This window comes from Puma concolor, chromosome B2 (assembly GCF_028749965.1).
Source record: "Puma concolor isolate L17-30 chromosome B2, mPumCon1.1.hap2, whole genome shotgun sequence".
NCBI lineage: Eukaryota > Metazoa > Chordata > Mammalia > Carnivora > Felidae > Puma > Puma concolor.
In genome coordinates this window covers 1,578,560-1,595,858 of record NC_141671.1, presented here as the reverse complement: position 1 = coordinate 1,595,858, position 17,299 = coordinate 1,578,560, and the positions used below count along the sequence as shown (strand labels likewise).

Genomic DNA, 17,299 nt, shown 5'->3' with positions numbered 1-17,299 from the left:
AGGGGGCACCTGGGTGGCTCAGTGGGTTCAGTGTCTGACTTCAGCTCAGGTCATGATCTCACAGCTCGTGGGTTCGAGCCCCGCGTCGGGCTCTGTGCTGACAGCTCAGAGCCTGGAGCTGCTTCGGATTCTGTATCTCCCTCTCTCTCTGCCTCTCTCCCGCTCATACTCTGTCTCTTTCTTTCTCTCTCTCTCAAAAATAAGTAAATATTTTTTTAAAGTGATGGATAAAATTTTGGTGAGGAACGAAGTACTTGTTTGACCTCAAATATTTCTGCCCATTTTATAAACTAACTGAATGAAGGGAAACATTACATTTAGTTAACCCCACTAATAAATGAAAAACCCTTATGTGATACACTGAGAACGAACATCGTTTGTATTTTTGCCAAACTGTGTAACCCGAACCCAATCATGAACACCAGATAAGCCCAAACTGAAGGGTCTACTCGACGACTGGCTTGAGTTCCTCACAACCGACAGCGTCAGGAAAGGAAGGAAGGGTTGGGGAGCCATCCCAGATTGAAGAACACTGAGAACGAGAAAGCCACCTGCCGCGCATGACCCTGAACCGGGCGGGGAAAGTCGCTCAGAAGGACCTTTTTTTAATGATTGGTGGAATTCAAGTACAGCTGGGTGTTACGTCGTAGTACGCTATTAATGCTAACATTTCAGAATTTTAACTATTAGAAATAAGACCTGACAATATGCAAGTTATTCTGAAATCAGAAAAAATAGTAATTTGTGTGTTTCCATTTGGGGGGAAGAGAAAAAACAAGTGTGGCAAAACGATCGAAGTGGACAAATCCCGGTTCGGTGGCGGTCGCTCCAGGCACAGGAAGCCGTGTCTGTGTCTGCAAAGCACCGACCCACCGACCACGGAGGTCGCGACCGCGGGAGCGCCGCGCACGAGGGGCCCCGCGGGAAGCGGGAAGAAGGGAGTCACCGCTCCCGGCGCTGCCCGCGGACCGCAGGGGGGTCACCGGCCGTCCGGCCGCCGTCGCGGGTCGGGTCCCGGGTTCGCGCCGTCGCGGGCCCCGCCCGGGTTCGGGTTCGTGTAGGGGGCGCGACTCCGAGACGCGCGGAGGGCGAGACGGAGGGAGGGCGCCGGAGGGGGGCGGGGGGCGTCCCGGGCGGCCGCACCTGCTTCGGGAACCCGAGCCAAGGGCGCGCGCCCTTCCCGCCTCGCCCGTAATGCGGTGCGACAGTCACTGGGTTTGTGGGGATCCCGGGTCCTGTGGGGTCGGGGGGTCGGGGACCCACACTGTTTAAAAGCCGCAGCTGATTCTGAAAACCAGAGGGTTTGTCAGGCCGAGGCCTGGAGACGCCGCCGCGGACTGAGGCCGGGCTGGGGGGGGGGGGGCGGGGAATGGGAGCTCGGCGCGGGAAGTAGGCGAGGGGGCCCCGGGGGCCCCGGGAGCGAGCGGGGCGGGGGTGACGAAGGCGAGCGGAGGGTCGCATGAGTGGGCGCGAGAGGCCGGGGTGGGGGTGAGGGGGGAGAACATCGGTTCCCGGTCCCGAAGGGAGCTGAGCGCGCGTCTTCCCCGGACGGTCGCGGCGTCGCACCGGAGAGGAGGCGCGCGGCGCAGTCGGCGGGGTCGGTGGGGTCGGCGGGTCCGCGCAGTCGGTGCGGTGGGTGCGCCCGGCGGGGTCCGCGGGGTCGGTGCGCCCGGCGGGGTCAGCGGAGTCGGTGAGGTCGGCGGGGTCAGCGGAGTCGGTGGGGTCGGCGCGGTCGGTGCGCCCGGCGGGGTCAGCGGGGTCGGTGGGGTCGGCGCTGTCGGTGCGCCCGGCGGGGTCAGCGGGGTCGGTGAGGTCGGCGGGGTCCGCGGGGTCGGTGGGGTCGGCGCGCCCGGCGGGGTCAGCGGAGTCGGTGGGGTCGGCGCGGTCGGTGCGCCCGGCGGGGTCAGCGGGGTCGGTGGGGTCGGCGCGGTCGGTGGGGTCGGTGCGCCCGGCGGGGTCCGCGGGGTCGGTGGGGTCGGCGCGCCCGGCGGGGTCAGCGGGGTCGGTGGGGTCGGTGCGCCCGGCGGGGTCAGCGGAGTCGGTGGGGTCGGCGCGGTCGGTGCGCCCGGCGGGGTCAGCGGAGTCGGTGGGGTCGGCGCGGTCGGTGCGCCCGGCGGGGTCAGCGGGGTCGGTGGGGTCGGTGCGGTCGGTGCGCCCGGCGGGGTCAGCGGGGTCGGTGCGCCCGGCCGGGCCGGCGGGGTCGGTGGGGTCGGTGCGCCCGGCGGGGTCAGCGGGGTCGGTGGGGTCGGTGCGCCCGGCGGGGTCAGCGGGGTCGGTGGGGTCGGTGCGCCCGGCCGGGCCGGCGGGGTCGGTGGGGTCGGTGCGCCCGGCGGGGTCAGCGGGGTCGGTGGGGTCGGTGCGCCCGGCCGGGCCGGCGGGGTCGGTGGGGTCGGTGCGCCCGGCGGGGTCAGCGGGGTCGGTGGGGTCGGCGGGTCCGCGCAGTCGGTGCGGTGGGTGCGCCCGGCGGGGTCCGCGGGGTCGGTGGGGTCGGCGCGGTCGGTGCGGTCGGTGCGCCCGGCGGGGTCAGCGGAGTCGGTGAGGTCGGCGGGGTCAGCGGAGTCGGTGGGGTCGGCGCGGTCGGTGCGCCCGGCGGGGTCAGCGGGGTCGGTGGGGTCGGTGCGCCCGGCGGGGTCAGCGGGGTCGGTGGGGTCGGCGGGTCCGCGCAGTCGGTGCGGTGGGTGCGCCCAGCGGGGTCCGCGGGGTCGGTGAGGTCGGCGGGGTCAGCGGAGTCGGTGGGGTCGGCGCGGTCGGTGCGCCCGGCGGGGTCCGCGGGGTCGGTGGGGTCGGCGCGCCCGGCGGGGTCAGCGGGGTCGGTGGGGTCGGCGCGGTCGGTGCGCCCGGCGGGGTCAGCGGGGTCGGTGGGGTCAGCGGGGTCGGTGGGGTCGGTGCGCCCGGCGGGGTCAGCGGAGTCGGTGGGGTCGGCGCGGTCGGTGCGCCCGGCGGGGTCAGCGGGGTCGGTGGGGTCGGCGCTGTCGGTGCGCCCGGCGGGGTCAGCGGGGTCGGTGAGGTCGGCGGGGTCCGCGGGGTCGGTGGGGTCGGCGCGCCCGGCGGGGTCAGCGGAGTCGGTGGGGTCGGCGCGGTCGGTGCGCCCGGCGGGGTCAGCGGGGTCGGTGGGGTCGGCGCGGTCGGTGCGCCCGGCGGGGTCCGCGGGGTCGGTGGGGTCGGCGCGCCCGGCGGGGTCAGCGGGGTCGGTGGGGTCGGCGCGGTCGGTGCGCCCGGCGGGGTCAGCGGGGTCGGTGGGGTCAGCGGGGTCGGTGGGGTCGGTGCGCCCGGCGGGGTCAGCGGAGTCGGTGGGGTCGGCGCGGTCGGTGCGCCCGGCGGGGTCAGCGGGGTCGGTGGGGTCGGCGCTGTCGGTGCGCCCGGCGGGGTCAGCGGGGTCGGTGAGGTCGGCGGGGTCCGCGGGGTCGGTGGGGTCGGCGCGCCCGGCGGGGTCAGCGGAGTCGGTGGGGTCGGCGCGGTCGGTGCGCCCGGCGGGGTCAGCGGGGTCGGTGGGGTCGGCGCGGTCGGTGGGGTCGGTGCGCCCGGCGGGGTCCGCGGGGTCGGTGGGGTCGGCGCGCCCGGCGGGGTCAGCGGGGTCGGTGGGGTCGGTGCGCCCGGCGGGGTCAGCGGGGTCGGTGGGGTCGGTGCGCCCGGCGGGGTCAGCGGAGTCGGTGGGGTCGGCGCGGTCGGTGCGCCCGGCGGGGTCCGCGGGGTCGGTGGGGTCGGCGCGCCCGGCGGGGTCAGCGGGGTCGGTGGGGTCGGCGCGGTCGGTGCGCCCGGCGGGGTCAGCGGGGTCGGTGGGGTCAGCGGGGTCGGTGGGGTCGGTGCGCCCGGCGGGGTCAGCGGGGTCGGCGGGGTCAGCGGGGTCGGTGGGGTCGGTGCGCCCGGCCGGGCCGGCGGGTCGGCCGGGCCTGATCCCTGCGCGGTGACGGCCCGAGAGGAGCTGCAGGTGGGAGCGGGGTCTGCCGGCGTCCGCACGTCGGGCAGCGGGAGGAACGAGTGTTTCCTGGACGTTGAGTGTTGAGGTAGAAGCCGTGGCACGGACCCTAAGGCAGTAACTGGCGCCGGGACGGCGGGCACCTTGTGTGAACAGGTGCAGGGTGTCGGCTGGGTCCAAGGGCCGACGGCTCGGGACTGTACGTGAGCGGTGACATCTGTCATGTAAGCAAGCCTCGGGAATCCAGGTGTGTGTCTCAGGATCTCACCCCCGCTTCTGCAGGGGCCCCGGCGTTGCCCATGTCCGATTCTTGCGGGCACAGGGAGAGGGACCTGTCACGGCCCCCTCGTAATAGAAGCCCTTGTAAGAGTTAAGGGGGACAAGCAGAGACTTAGGCTTAGTGGACAAGGTACAGACGTGAGGGCAGCAGGGGGAGGAGGAGGCGCAGGATTTCTTCCACGGAGGGAGGAGTGGCCTGCGAGCCAACAAGTCTCGGCCCGCTGCACAAGCAGCCATACCGGAAGGAGATATTTTAATCACAATTCACTCATAGTATAGTTTTTAGCAATTTGATCCCAGACGAGAGAACTGGCCAAATTAGTTGGGACGGAGAGGACATTTCGGTGTTTGCCATAAAGGGCTAGAAGTCCTCCAAGTTTGGCTTTCTGAGACCCCCAAATAGTTTGATAGAACCCCTGGCATTTTGGTAGATCAGGTCTCCCCGCGCCCATTGGAGCTCATCCACAGAAAACTCAGGGGCTGTGTGATGGGACCCACAAAGTCACCTAAATTATTGTCCGGGGGATTGGACCTGGAATCTGGAAGTCTGCTCAACAGCACCCTAATTCCACATGCCCTTTCCAGGTCCTTTCTCACTAACACCCACACTCCATGTGCTTAAATGCTAGAAAAAGCACTCAGATTAAAGAGAATGCATGGAATGACCACATTACCCCCCTCGAAAACAGCATCCTGGAACAAGTAATTGGCCCCAGGGAGCACCACCAATCAGCAGCCAGGCAGACTCCAGGCAGTCCCCCTCGGGAGTGCCCGCTGTAGATTTTGTCACTGGAGAAGGGAATCTGGAAATAAGGACATCCCAGCCTGGCGGAAAGTTAGACTTACAGACTGGAAACAAATTTAATTCCCTCCCAAAGACAAATGATCCAGCAGGAAATAAATCCACAGAGAGCAGCAGTTTTGAAACCATCCTGCATCGGAATTCTTGAAAAGGTGCCGTTAGGGACTGAATTGTGTGTCCCCCCTCCCCATCTCCAAATCCATATGATGTCCTAACCGCACAGTGCAACTGTATCTGAAGATGAGTCTTTAGGGAGGTAATAAAGGTTCAGTGAGATAAGGGTGCCTCTCATAGGAAGAGGAAGAGACACAAGGCGTGTGCACACGAAGGAAAAGCCACGCGATGGGACAGCAAACGGAGAAGGCCGCTGTCTGCTGCTTCCTGAAAAGGACTCACCAGAAACCAGCCCTGCGGCACCTTGATCTTGGCCCCCAGAACTGTGAGAAAAGAAATTTCTGTTGCTCGAGTCTGTGGTATTCTGTTATGGTGACCCTAGCGACTAATGCAGGTGCCACCAGTGGGTCAGGAACTCCTAGGTGTTCCCTGGCCACACAGAGCAGAGGCGAAAGTTTAGAGGAAGTGGCCGCCCTTCACCCGCAGAAGCGGCCGACACACCTGTGTTCTTGTCACCTTTGCATCTCTTTCCCATTGTGACGGAAAAGCCTTTCCTACTTCCTCATGTGAGGGCCTTCATTTGATGTTAACGGAGGTCTCCAGGCAATGTTTTGTTTCGAGATTGAAAACAACGGTGAAAACGGGGTGAGTGAAGAAATGTAGGGAAGCAGATATTATGGAATATCGATTGAGAATGTGTTGATCCACGTTTATTTCTTTCATGTTTGGAAGGCCCCTATTGAGGTCCCTGGCCATCTCCACCCCCCCCCCCAGTCGTCCAGCATCCTTCGGCTTGCTCACCCCGGAGGGGCTTGGGGTCCGCAAGTGCTGGGGGTCTGTAGAGCAGCCAGAAGAGTAATGCTGCTCTCATTCTGTGTTTGGCCCAGAAAACAGAAAGAACCAAAGAAAATGTAGGTAGGACGATGCTGTTTCTTCTCCGTTGTTGTATTTCCCTCTCTTTAATAATAGTACACGGTAGGAACCATGGTGAACTGCTAGCTTTTGTTCGGGTTCAAGGGATGTTGTTAGGGTCCCGTCCCCCTGGGTGGTGTGGGGGCTCACAGCAAGAGATGAGGGAGAATTCAAGACAACCCATTAGGTTTTTCCCTCCATATGTGCAGGAATGGAACAAAAAGTTAGGAGTGCTTAGATCAGTATTTCTTGAAGAATTAAAAAAAAAAAAAAAAAAAAAAAAAAAGCTATAGCTTGGAGGTGCCGGGGATCGAACCCGGGGCCTCATACATGCAAAGCATGCGCTCTACCACTGAGCTACACCCCCCTCCGCGAGGGCCCGTTGCTAACGGTTATCTGGAAATAAGTTTTGTTTTCTGAGGCCCTTGATTCCTGCCTGTTGTGGTGGTTCAGTGTTAACGGGGCTCCCGCGGCTGCTTTGAGCAGGAGACCTTCAGGAACCAAAGAGGGGCACTGATTCTTCAGAGTGTAGAACTTGAGATGGAAAGGAAGACACTGGAAACGTGTCCGGTGATAGCCAAGAAGTGTCTCCTGTGGCTTCAACACGTGTTTACAGTTTCCTTCTCCCATTCCTGCCAAGGAAGTAATCAAGCCCCAGTTTTCAGCTCTTTCGCTTTCCTTCAGATATGTCTTACCCTGAGACACAAGGCTTTGGAAAGTCAGCATTTTCCGGCCTAAAATGGTTCATAATATTTCTTGTTTGCTCCATTGGAATATTAAGTATCCGATTTAATAGGGAAAAGGCATCACGACCCTAAAAGGAAACCCTAGAGTGATGCATTCAGCATTTCACTTAAAGGGTCGTTTCTCTTCAAACTTAGGAGGCCCTGCCAATTGTCCAAAATCTCTTTTTCAAAAGGCATTCATTAGGCATGAAGGAAACAGCTTTGGGGATGGAGAGAAATGTTGGATTGTGAGAGTGAGACCAAAGGTAAAGAGACACAAGATTTAAGGGTCAAGGGAAAAATTATCTATTTATTTATAGGAAACATCATGCCATTATCAAACAGAAGAAGTGCAGAAAACAGGTTATAAAAGTTCTTTTGGAGATGGAGGGAGGGGGGAGGATGGGAACATGAGGAACATGAGCTAGCTTTGCTCACATTAAATTCGAGATACATGCAGCGCACTTGTGAGGATGCTACACGGCCGACTCAGGATCACCTGGGCTTCAAGCCTTGGGTTTGTGAGTCACTGGGAGACCCAAGAATGAGAAGCCAGATAAAGACCAAAGAGTGTGCTCATTAGCGTTAACTCCTGGACATTTCTTGAACCCTGGGACTTATCCTGGTTAAGACTGTGTTCTTTGAACTACATGAGAAGATGCTGAGAAAACCAATTTCCTGGTACCGGATTTCTAGTGGTTAAGTGTTTCGCATTCTGGTTTCCCCATATATGAGCTTTTGCCAGTATTCCTAAAATGACTGAGTCCTTTCTGAAATTGGAGGAATAAGATTTGTCTGGCAGACTAGTTCTCTCACTTGGCTCATGGAACTTTTATTTCCTTTATTTTCTTTTATTTCCAGTATGGTTGATAATGCAGTGTTAAATCAGTTTCAGGGGTACAATATAGGGATATGGCAATTCTATGCATTACTCACTGCTCATCAGGACAACTGTGCTCTTAATCCCCTTCACCTATTCTACCCGGCCCCCCACCCACCTCCCCTCTGGTGACCATCAAGTTCTTCTTTGTAGTTAAGAGTCTGTTTCTTAGGGGTGCCTGGGTGGTGCAGCCGGTTAAGCGTCCGACTTCAGCCAGGTCACGATCTCGCGGTCCGTGGGTTCGAGCCCCGCGTCGGGCTCTGGGCTGATGGCTCAGAGCCTGGAGCCTGTTTCTGATTCTGTGTCTCCCTCTCTCTCTGCCCCTCCCCCGTTCATGCTCTGTCTCTCTCTGTCCCCAAAATAAATAAAAAAACGTTGAAAAAATTAAAAAAAAAAGAGTCTGTTTCTTGGTTTGTCTTCCCCCCCCACTTTGTTCATTTGTTTTGTTTTCTTATATTACACACTTGAGTGAAATCATATGGTATTTGTCTCTCTCCAACTGACTTTGCCGTGCAATTCCTGGGTCGTAGGGTAGTTTTATTTTTGATTTTTTGAGGAGTCTCCATACTGTTTTCCGGAGTGGCTGCACCAGTTTGCTTTCCCACCAGCAGTGCAAGAGGGTTCCTCTTTCTCCACATCCTCCCCAACATCTTTGTTGCCTGAGTTGTTAATGTTAGCCATTCTCATAGGGGTAAGGGGGTATCTCATTGTGGTTTTGATTTGTATTTCCCTGATGATGAGTGATGTTGAGCATTTTTTCATGTGTCGGTTGGCCATCTGGATGTCTTCCTTGGAGAAGTGTCTATTCATGTCTTTTGCACATTTTTTAAATTGGATTATTTGGTTTTTCGGTGTTGCGTTGTATAAGTTCTTTATGCACACATATATCCACACAATAATGGATACTCTCGTTTTCCGGTTGCAGAATTGTCCTTGCACATACACGAGCACACACCACACACATTCTACTACAACGTTGCAGTGGCTCTTTCTCTGCAGATTCCCCCCTGCAACTGTGTGGATTAAAAACATCACACACACACCCATCGAGACAGAAATGCGTTGTAAGGGTAATGGCATGTAACATATTGGAATTTCTTAGGTTGTAAAACTTTAAATGAAACATTCGCTATGTCGGTTAACGTTTCATCCAAGACCTCAGTGAATAGGAACCAAGAGAGTGTGACAAAAACGCGCCCCCGCCCTCCCCCACGTGCCGGGGCAAAAGCCAAGCTGCCGAAACCCGGGGTCGAACCAGGGACCTTTAGATCTTCAGTCTAACGCTCTCCCAGCTGAGCTATTTCGGCTGCTGGAAGGCTCCTTCTCTAGTCGTTCTCCAATTAGTAGAGTCTGCATCGCGGGGCCAGGGTACCCTTCCTCACCCCCCCCCCCAACGTGTCCGCTCCCACTTTCCTCGCAGGCACCCGCTTCCCCGAGAGTTGGGGGGGGGGCAGGGGAAGGGCTCCCGGAAACCCTGCGCGAGGAGAAGGCCTTCGGAGGCAGCGGGTGAGCTGGAGGAGGAGGGGCGGTAGAAACGGGTCAGCAGGTGCTCCCTGCGTGGTCGCCTGGGGTTCCCCACAACGCGAACGCCGCTCGGGGATGCAGGGAATTCAACACGAATTACCGAGTCTTCTCCGGTCCTTTCTCTGTCTTGCTCCTCAGGGGCCGAGCAGCAGGAACAGGGCTAGTGGGCACGTGGGGGCGGTGACTGGCTTCTTGCTCGGGGTTCAGGAAATCCGGACGAGCCGGTGTTTCCTCCCTGGCTTCCCGGAGCGGACACTGCGGGCGGCCGAGGGGAGACCCCAGGCGGGGACTCAGGAAGAGACGTTGGGCGGGGACCCAGGGAGAGACCTTGGGCAGACACCTTGGGCGGAGACCCAGGGAGAGACCCCGGGCGGAGACCCCAGGCGGAGACCACGGGCAGAGACCCAGGGAGAGACCCCGGGCGCGGACCCAGGGCGCAGGCTGAGGCCGATGAGGCCCTCCCTTGCGCCACAGCCTGCAAGACGAGTTGTTCAAAGGAGAGGAGTGCTGGAGTGCCGGAGACAGACAGGCAGACGCGAGAGCGTGGGTACGAACCCGCTCGCTAGGAAAGGGCGGAGCCCCCCGAGCCACACCTCTCACCGCAGAAATGCCCTCACCCTCCGGAAACACGAGCCACATTTCTGAAGCGTCTTCAAGGACAGAAAACCCACCGTGTCACACGCCGCCGTGCCCTAAACCTCTGGACGGGACCCCGTGCTAGAAGTGTAAGAGGAAGGCAGGCCAGATAACGGCCCTTCTGCTCGAGGACCACTCTCCCCATCAGTCCCTCCCAAGGCCCCCGCCCCGCCAAAGGCCCAGGGCATTTTTCCTGCACGGAAAAACCACAGAGATCTCCGGATGGAACTCTCTCCTGTGTCCTCAACCTCTCTCCCCTTCGTTTCTTCTTTCCCCTTCCTCGAAAGTTTGTCAAGCCCTCTCCGCGTTAGGAAGAGATGAGCCACAGTCTCAGAAGGCATTTCAATACTTACAAATTACAAATACTCTTACCTGGCATGGGTGAAGCACTTCTACAAAACGCTAAGAAGAAGACTAAAATCTCGAAAAGAAAGAGCAAATTAAGACGCACTTCACAAGAGAGGATCCCCATATCGCCGGTAGGCGATTTAAAAGGTGCTCGACGTCTTTTGCTAGCAGGGAGATTCAAATTTAAAAACAGTGCAATACTCCTCCTCACCAGCATCAGGTTCTGCTGAGGGTGCGAAGCAGCTACAAGTCTCAGGCGTCTCTGACCAGGCTTTCCAGACACCCGCACACCTGCGCTGGGAAACTGAAAAAAATTTTTTAAAGATTTTATTTCTAATCTCTACACCCAAAGTGGGGCCCAAGGTCACAACCCTGAGATCAAGAGTCGTGTGCTTCACCAACTGAGCCAGCCAGGCGCCCCCAGAAATATTGGCTGGAACTAAATATGCATATGACCTGTGACCCCGAGACCACACCTGTGCGTGTGCCCAAGAGAAATGCATGAGTATTTCCCTTGTGGAGGGGTGCAGAACTGCCACCCCGAAATCTGTCACGTTGGCCTCTTGATTACTTTGAACTAAAGGGACTTGAGAAACAGCTGGTGTGAGGACACTCTGATTCTCCTTGGTCCCTGAAAGCAGATGAGTGTCCCCTGTACCAAGAGGGCACAAAGCATCTCAGCACCAGAGACAGGGGATTTAGGGCAGAGAAAGTCAGATAAATGAACCTCGTTACTTGTCCACTGTTTACTACCCCAAGCCCAAACCCCTTTATCTTGTCACTGCTTCGAGTTTCATGTTTCTATGGGGCTCTCATATATAAAGAATTAAATTTGTTTTTCCCCTGTAATTTGTCTTACATTAATTTATGTTGTTAAGTGCTGTTGCGTTTGCTCATGAACGCTAAAACTACATTTTTCTGTCATTTTCTGTCAGTGCACGACTCACATGTCCCACACCTGTTTTAAATCACAGAACATTAGCATAAACCCAGTTATTTGAGAAACTGAGAGAAAAACTTGAATTAAGAGTACAAATGTAGAATTTAGAAGCATTCCTAATTATCTTAGAAGTCTTACGTTAATTACTGGACCAGCATAGAATCCAGAAGGGGAAAAGGGACAATTTTTCACCTACACTAGAACGACATGAACATGGACAGGAGTGCTTGTGGCCACGTTAGACGTTCAGCCGACACCCGGCGCCCTCCAAATGTGCTCCAGCAGTGAAGGGAATCAATACCTTGTGGTGGTATCTCGTGATGTACAGGTTCCATCCGGAGGAACGCCTAGGGGGCAACGAAAACTTCCACGACCATCACTATGGATGAATCTAATTGTTTTAAAACTGGAGCGAAATACTCAAATGAGTACATATCATATGATTCTATTTCTATTTCAGAACAGGAGAAAAACACATCTCTGGTGGTGGAGGTCAGAAAGCAGAGCAGATCGTGGTAAGAGGGGGAAGCTCCGGGAGCCTAAGAGTCTTGGGTCTTTGCCGGGGTGCTGGTTACCGGGGGTGCTGGTTACTGGGGTGCTGGTTACCTGGACGTCTGCATAGTCGCAGCCCATCAAGCTCGTTCATTAAGGTTTATGCATCTTACTTTATAATTAAGCCTCGATTTATGTAACAAGAAGAAAGAAGGAAAGATGTCCTTGCGAACCTCCTTGGCTCCATTACCTCCTGTCTCCCCAGTGCTTTTCAACCTGCGGGCTCCGGGCTGCTGCCCTCTGTGAGCACTAGAAGCTCCCGCAACAACTCACAGAGCCAGGACCTGCACTCCTGTCAACAATCTCCGCGGTTTTCAGAATTTCGGGAACAGTTTTCTCTGGAACCAGGAAATGCAGTGAAGGAGTGAATTTCAATAAAACCCTACGTGTCTGCATGGGTCCTCAAACGCCAGTCTCCACGTCCAGACTTTTTTTTTTTTTTTGCCTTTAGCCAAGAGTTGGTAGGAGTGTAAAATTTGGATGTAAGGTTTGGGATGATAATCTCCCAAACTATTTTGGGCCTTTTACCGATCGCTTCTCCCCAGCACAGAAAACATTACCTACTCAGGGTTTACCCGCAGCCCCGCACGTCGCCCCAACCAGGCCCAGGCTCGGCCTGAACTGGGAGCACAGGGAAGGAAGAAAAGTACAAAGTGATGTGGACGCGAGTCAGCACAGAGACTGAAGCGGGCCTGTAGGGACGCGGGGATGCGCTGGACTGCAAGGAAGGCTTGGACTGCACACCGCGGGGGCGGAGGGTTGAGGCAGGGAGGGGCCGGGCGCTGGGCAGGGCCGAAGGGGAGGAGCGCAAGGAAAAGCATCCTGGGAAGGAACAGCATCTGCGGGCAGGTGCAGCGGCTAGTGGACGCCCGCATCTCTCCGCAGCTTCCTGCCGGTGTGAGGCCGCAGAGGCGCGCCTTCTCTCTCAAGGGACGCGGGCTTGTCCCAGAGGGGATGTGGCCCATTTTGCCTCGGACCTTGGTGGCTTCGGAGCCTCACCTCTCCTTGGGCCTCTGGCCGGACAGGTTGCGCGCTCTGAGGCCGCGCGAGGCTGACGTGTGGTCGCAGTTCGGGAGCTGCGGGGAGTCCGGGAGTCCGTGGACGCGGTGGGGGCAGGTCCCGCCCGCGCCCCTGGGATCGGCACAGCCGAGACGCTGCAAGCGTGGTGCTTTGTAAGGTTTTGCCTGACATGCAAAAGGTAAGAATGTTCTCGTTTGTTGGCCCGCTTATTTCCAACTCTCAGAAGCGTACTGGAACCCGACTTTGTCCTGAAGAAACGCTTCTGGCATTTGCGACGCGCTCCTTTCCTTCTCACACCCGGCCCTTGCCTCAGCAGGCGTCCCAAGAGCGGGGCTCGGCCTTGGGGAGCCCGGGGCCCCAACAGGGCTGATGCTCGCGGCCGCCACCCCGTCCTCGGGCCAGCACGCGGGCAGTGCGGGTGAGTCAGCTGAAGGTGGGTGACCACCCCGCGTAGACAGGTAGGAAAAGGTGAGGGAGTTTTCTGGAAGATCCCTGGTCTCTTGGCTTCTCTAGAGGGAGAAGGAGGCTGCTTTTCTGCTCTCTGGATGCTTGGAACCTCGACTGCTTTTTCCTTCGGTGACTGATTTTCTTTCTTTTTTTTTTTTTTTAATTTTTTTATTTTTGAGAGAGGGAGGGACAGAGCATGAACAGGGGAGGGTCAAAGAGAGAGGGAGACACAGAATCTGAAACAGGCTCCAGGCTCCGAGCTGCCAGCACAGAGCCCGACGCGGGGCTCGAACTCACGGACCGCGAGATCATGACCTGAGCCGAAGTTGGACGCTTAACCGACTGAGCCACCCAGGCGCCCCAAGTAACTGATTTTCTAAGACGGGATGGCATGTCCTCCTGTGGGCTTCTGTTGAGGCGCCTTGACATCAGAATCCGGAACTCTGGAAAGTTCCAGAGACAGAGGGTGGCCCTGGAGACTCAGGAGATTGAGGCCGAAAAAGATGTATGGTGTTGCGGTGGGGAGAAGAGCTCCTAACTTCTGGGGGAACAAAGAACTGAGCGTCCCCTGACTGGTCCTGGCCCCAGGACCTCGGTGTCTGCCTTTTCAGACGGAAACGCCCCGGGGCGCCCCGATTTCAGCACAGGGGACCACTGTTGTGTCCACACTTATCATCCTTTGCAGTTTAACGGCTTTTCTGTCACTAAGCCCCAGAGTGTGAGAGTCTCTGACAGAAGCGGTGGCCACCTGCACATCAGCCATCAACCGCTGGCCGTGAACCTAGGAAGGTTTGCGTGCAAGTTTCCAGGCCGTGTAGACTTGGCTTGTATAAGTCATCCGGGTTGGGGAGGAGGTAGGACTGTAAACCCACAGGACAGCGTGAGTGCTTAACTCCGATCCAGACCCACATGGCTCTTCCCTTGGGCCTCACAGACCCCATGCCGAGTGCTTCCAGGTCCCACAACCAGACGCCGCCGTGCAGTTGGAAGGACTGCTGTTGTTAGACGAGGTTATTTAGGCCCTAAGAAGCCTGGAGGCCAGCCTGGAGGAGGCCATGGCTAGCCGTGGGGAGGGTCAGAGGCCTGTCCGGCCTGACTCCAGAGAAGCCCCATCACAGGTGGCAGAGCCAGGACAGAAAGGCCCTGGTCAAATAAGGAAGGGAGCCCCCAAACCCTGCTTCCAAGAATCCCCGCCCCAACTAGTGGGTTCCCCACCCCCTTGTTAACAACTGTTAGTAACAGAAACCCCAACCCCTGGGGCTCACACGCTCTCACATCTCAAGACTGTACTCACCTCAATAAACATTCCTGCTCGTACCCCTCATCTACTGTGGTGTCTCCCCTTGAATGCGACATCTTTTCCATGGCTGGGTCAGGGCTCAGGGCCTGGGGTCTCCCAGGCTCACCTGACAACACTACCCTCTGGCTCCTGTAGCGCATTGATGGGGCCCAGGTGCTGGTGATCGCTGAGAGTGCTTGCAGATTGGGTAATGACAGAATCAACAACAAATAACCTCAGTGAATGAGCTCGGCCACCTCCCTGCTTCCCAGAGGGGTTAAGAATGAGTGGCGGCAGCGGCAGCAAGTTTCACGGAGATATTTGGAGCAGCGGTAGAGGTTAGAAGTACGAAGTACGGGTGGAACAAAACTGGAGGTGCTGGGGATTGAACCCAGGACCTCGTGCATGCTAAGCATGCGCTCTACCACTGAGCTACACCCCCTCGCTCTTACCTAGGCCTTGAAGCCCTTTCATGACCCTACTGTAACTGTAGTTGCCTGTGTCTCAGGGTTAATCATCCAAGCCCTTTAGGTTTAGTTCCGTCCTTTCTATACTCCATACACTACATCCCCTCTGAGGCTCGGCTGCCCCCGGAAAAAAGGCGTTTCAGTTCCTTGTTCACGGTCAGCTCATGAGCAGCCTTTCCCAGAGTCCACTCCCCCTGGGATCCCACTGCCCGCAGGCTCTTCCAGTCCACCACCTGGGTGCATCCTGGGACACGACGTTCTCTTGCGGGGTTCCCCAGTATTACTTTTGGTGTCCTTTGACTCTTGGATACATCAATGCTTTATATAGTAAAAAAAAAAAAAAAAAAAATTAAGACTCCCTCAAGTGTGTGTCCAAAGACTCTAAAGCTGAATACAAACAGAAACAAATTGAACATAGCATAACCACATAGAGGAAGAACAGATCCAAGTAAATGTTTTACACAGTGTTTTGTTTTAATTGTAAAGACAGAAAAAGCGAATCTTAACCTTGATGTAGCAGGGTTATCATTATTATTTTTTGTAGTGGGTAAGAGTATAGCAATTGTGATATTTTGTGTGAATTTTATTAATTTTTACTTGTGTGTGTGAATTTGAGTGATTGGAAAAGTGAATACATATTTGGTGTTGGAAATCAAGGCTCTCTCGTTAGAGAAGGAAGAAAGGAAGGCATAGTCCTGTTAACTCTGGACAGGAATTAGAGCCATCAGTATGAAACTATATAAATCTGTCATTTCCCCCCAGATCTGTCTGCTAACAGGGCCTAGAAGACATGATACTTCTGTAACAAAAAGCAATGCTAGCCCGCTATCTTGCTTTTTAAATACCATTCCCCACTCAAAGGAACCAGATACTTTTAGAAATCACTGACTCTAGGACGGGACCAGGGAAAGTACAAGATGAACCTGAGATATCTTTCTGTGCTATAATGTAGGTGCTTAAAAATGAAGGGGGCAGTTCAAAAGGATCCAGAGGCCAACTTGAAGGGCCCCTCACTGGTCAAATCAGAGACACTTCCAGCATGAATAATGACAAGTGATTATAATTCTTGGATACTTAAATCAATATGGAAGAAGGGAAAGCTTTCCTTACAGTGGGGTGTGAACTAATAATAGAATTAATAACAAGGTTAAAAAATCACCACTTTGCCACCATCAGAACAATAATAGAGTCAGGCAAAATTCATAAGTCAGTTAAAAGCATAGGTAAAATTTTGATGATGATCAGAATATTTATATAGTCTCAGAGTATTTCCTTACAGGTTTATTAATTACAAGGGGGAGAATGATCATTTTAAGGGGAAGAAACCTGGTAAACACAACCTTAACAAAGTGATCAAAGCAAACATGACTAATAAGCCTGGTGTGATGCAGGGAGACATCATTCCTGTGACATTCCCCCCAAATATTCACAACCCAAATCTAGTCTAATCACAACATTAACTGGGGAACATGTTGATCTCATGAAAAACAAGAAGTGTGAGAAACCATTCCAGATTTTAAAAAGACTAAAGGGTAAATTCATACATGATGCTGTAATGGACCCAATTTGGGGACAGAAATTTCTATAAAGGAATTTATTAGCAAAATTAAAGCTAATAAGACTGCATATTAGACAATACTATTTAACCAGTGTTAAATTTCCTGACTTCAAAATTTGTGCTGTGGTAAGGAAATGTCCTTGCTCTTAAGAAATACATGCTGAAGTGTATAATAAAAAGATTATGACGGAGGTTTACAATAAAAGGATTGTGGATAAAAAGACACAGTATCCAAAAATGGTTTTGAAATAGTTTAGAAAAGAATAATCTCTTTCTCCCTTTGTCTCTCAATAGGATAGATAGATAGATGATTGATAGATAGATAGATAGATAGATAGATAGATACATTATAGGTAGGTAGAAAGATAGATAGATAGATAGATAGATAGATAGAGATTTATTGGTTGTTGAGGGAGAGGCAACACGGTGCTCTGAAATGATCCCAACATTTGGACAGTACGTGCTTCTCAGGTGGCCCCCATCGTATTGAAAAGACTGCTAAGCAGAGACAAAGTTGTGAATTTGTCAACTTAGAATGTTAGAATTTAGCAGGTGTTTTGCTCTGTTTCGCTTTCACACTCCTTGCTTGTGAGTTACTCATCTAAGGACACCTGAAAGGGATGAATTTCTTTCTCCAGAGCTGGGAAGCGAGCAGGGCCTGCCTGGCTGGGAAGAGAGAGTGAGGCTGTGAGACCCAACACTCCTCCCTCTATTATCCAGCGGCAGTGACGGGAGCCGGTAGTTTGGGACTGAAACCACGACAGCCCTTTGGTGGGGCCATCAGTGGACTGGAAACTTTGAGCAGTGCCTGGAAAACGCAGAGCGGAAGTTTGGACAAGAAGCAGTAGAGGAAACGGCTGCTCTTTCGCAGCAGCGAGAATGCCTTAGACACCTGCCAAC

The 17,299-nt window shown here is 55.2% G+C and overlaps 3 non-coding genes across 3 annotated transcripts; all 3 read right to left on the bottom strand.

Moving 5' to 3' along the window:
• Positions 1–6,318: 6,318 nt before the first annotated feature.
• Positions 6,319–6,390, bottom strand: TRNAA-UGC (transfer RNA alanine (anticodon UGC)). Its single transcript has one exon. It is a non-coding gene; the product is annotated as a tRNA-Ala (tRNA).
• Positions 6,391–8,862: 2,472 nt separating this feature from the next.
• On the bottom strand, positions 8,863–8,935 carry TRNAF-GAA (transfer RNA phenylalanine (anticodon GAA)). Its single transcript has one exon. It is a non-coding gene; the product is annotated as a tRNA-Phe (tRNA).
• A 5,809-nt stretch (positions 8,936–14,744) lies between these two features.
• Positions 14,745–14,816, bottom strand: TRNAA-AGC (transfer RNA alanine (anticodon AGC)). Its single transcript has one exon. It is a non-coding gene; the product is annotated as a tRNA-Ala (tRNA).
• Positions 14,817–17,299: the final 2,483 nt, after the last annotated feature.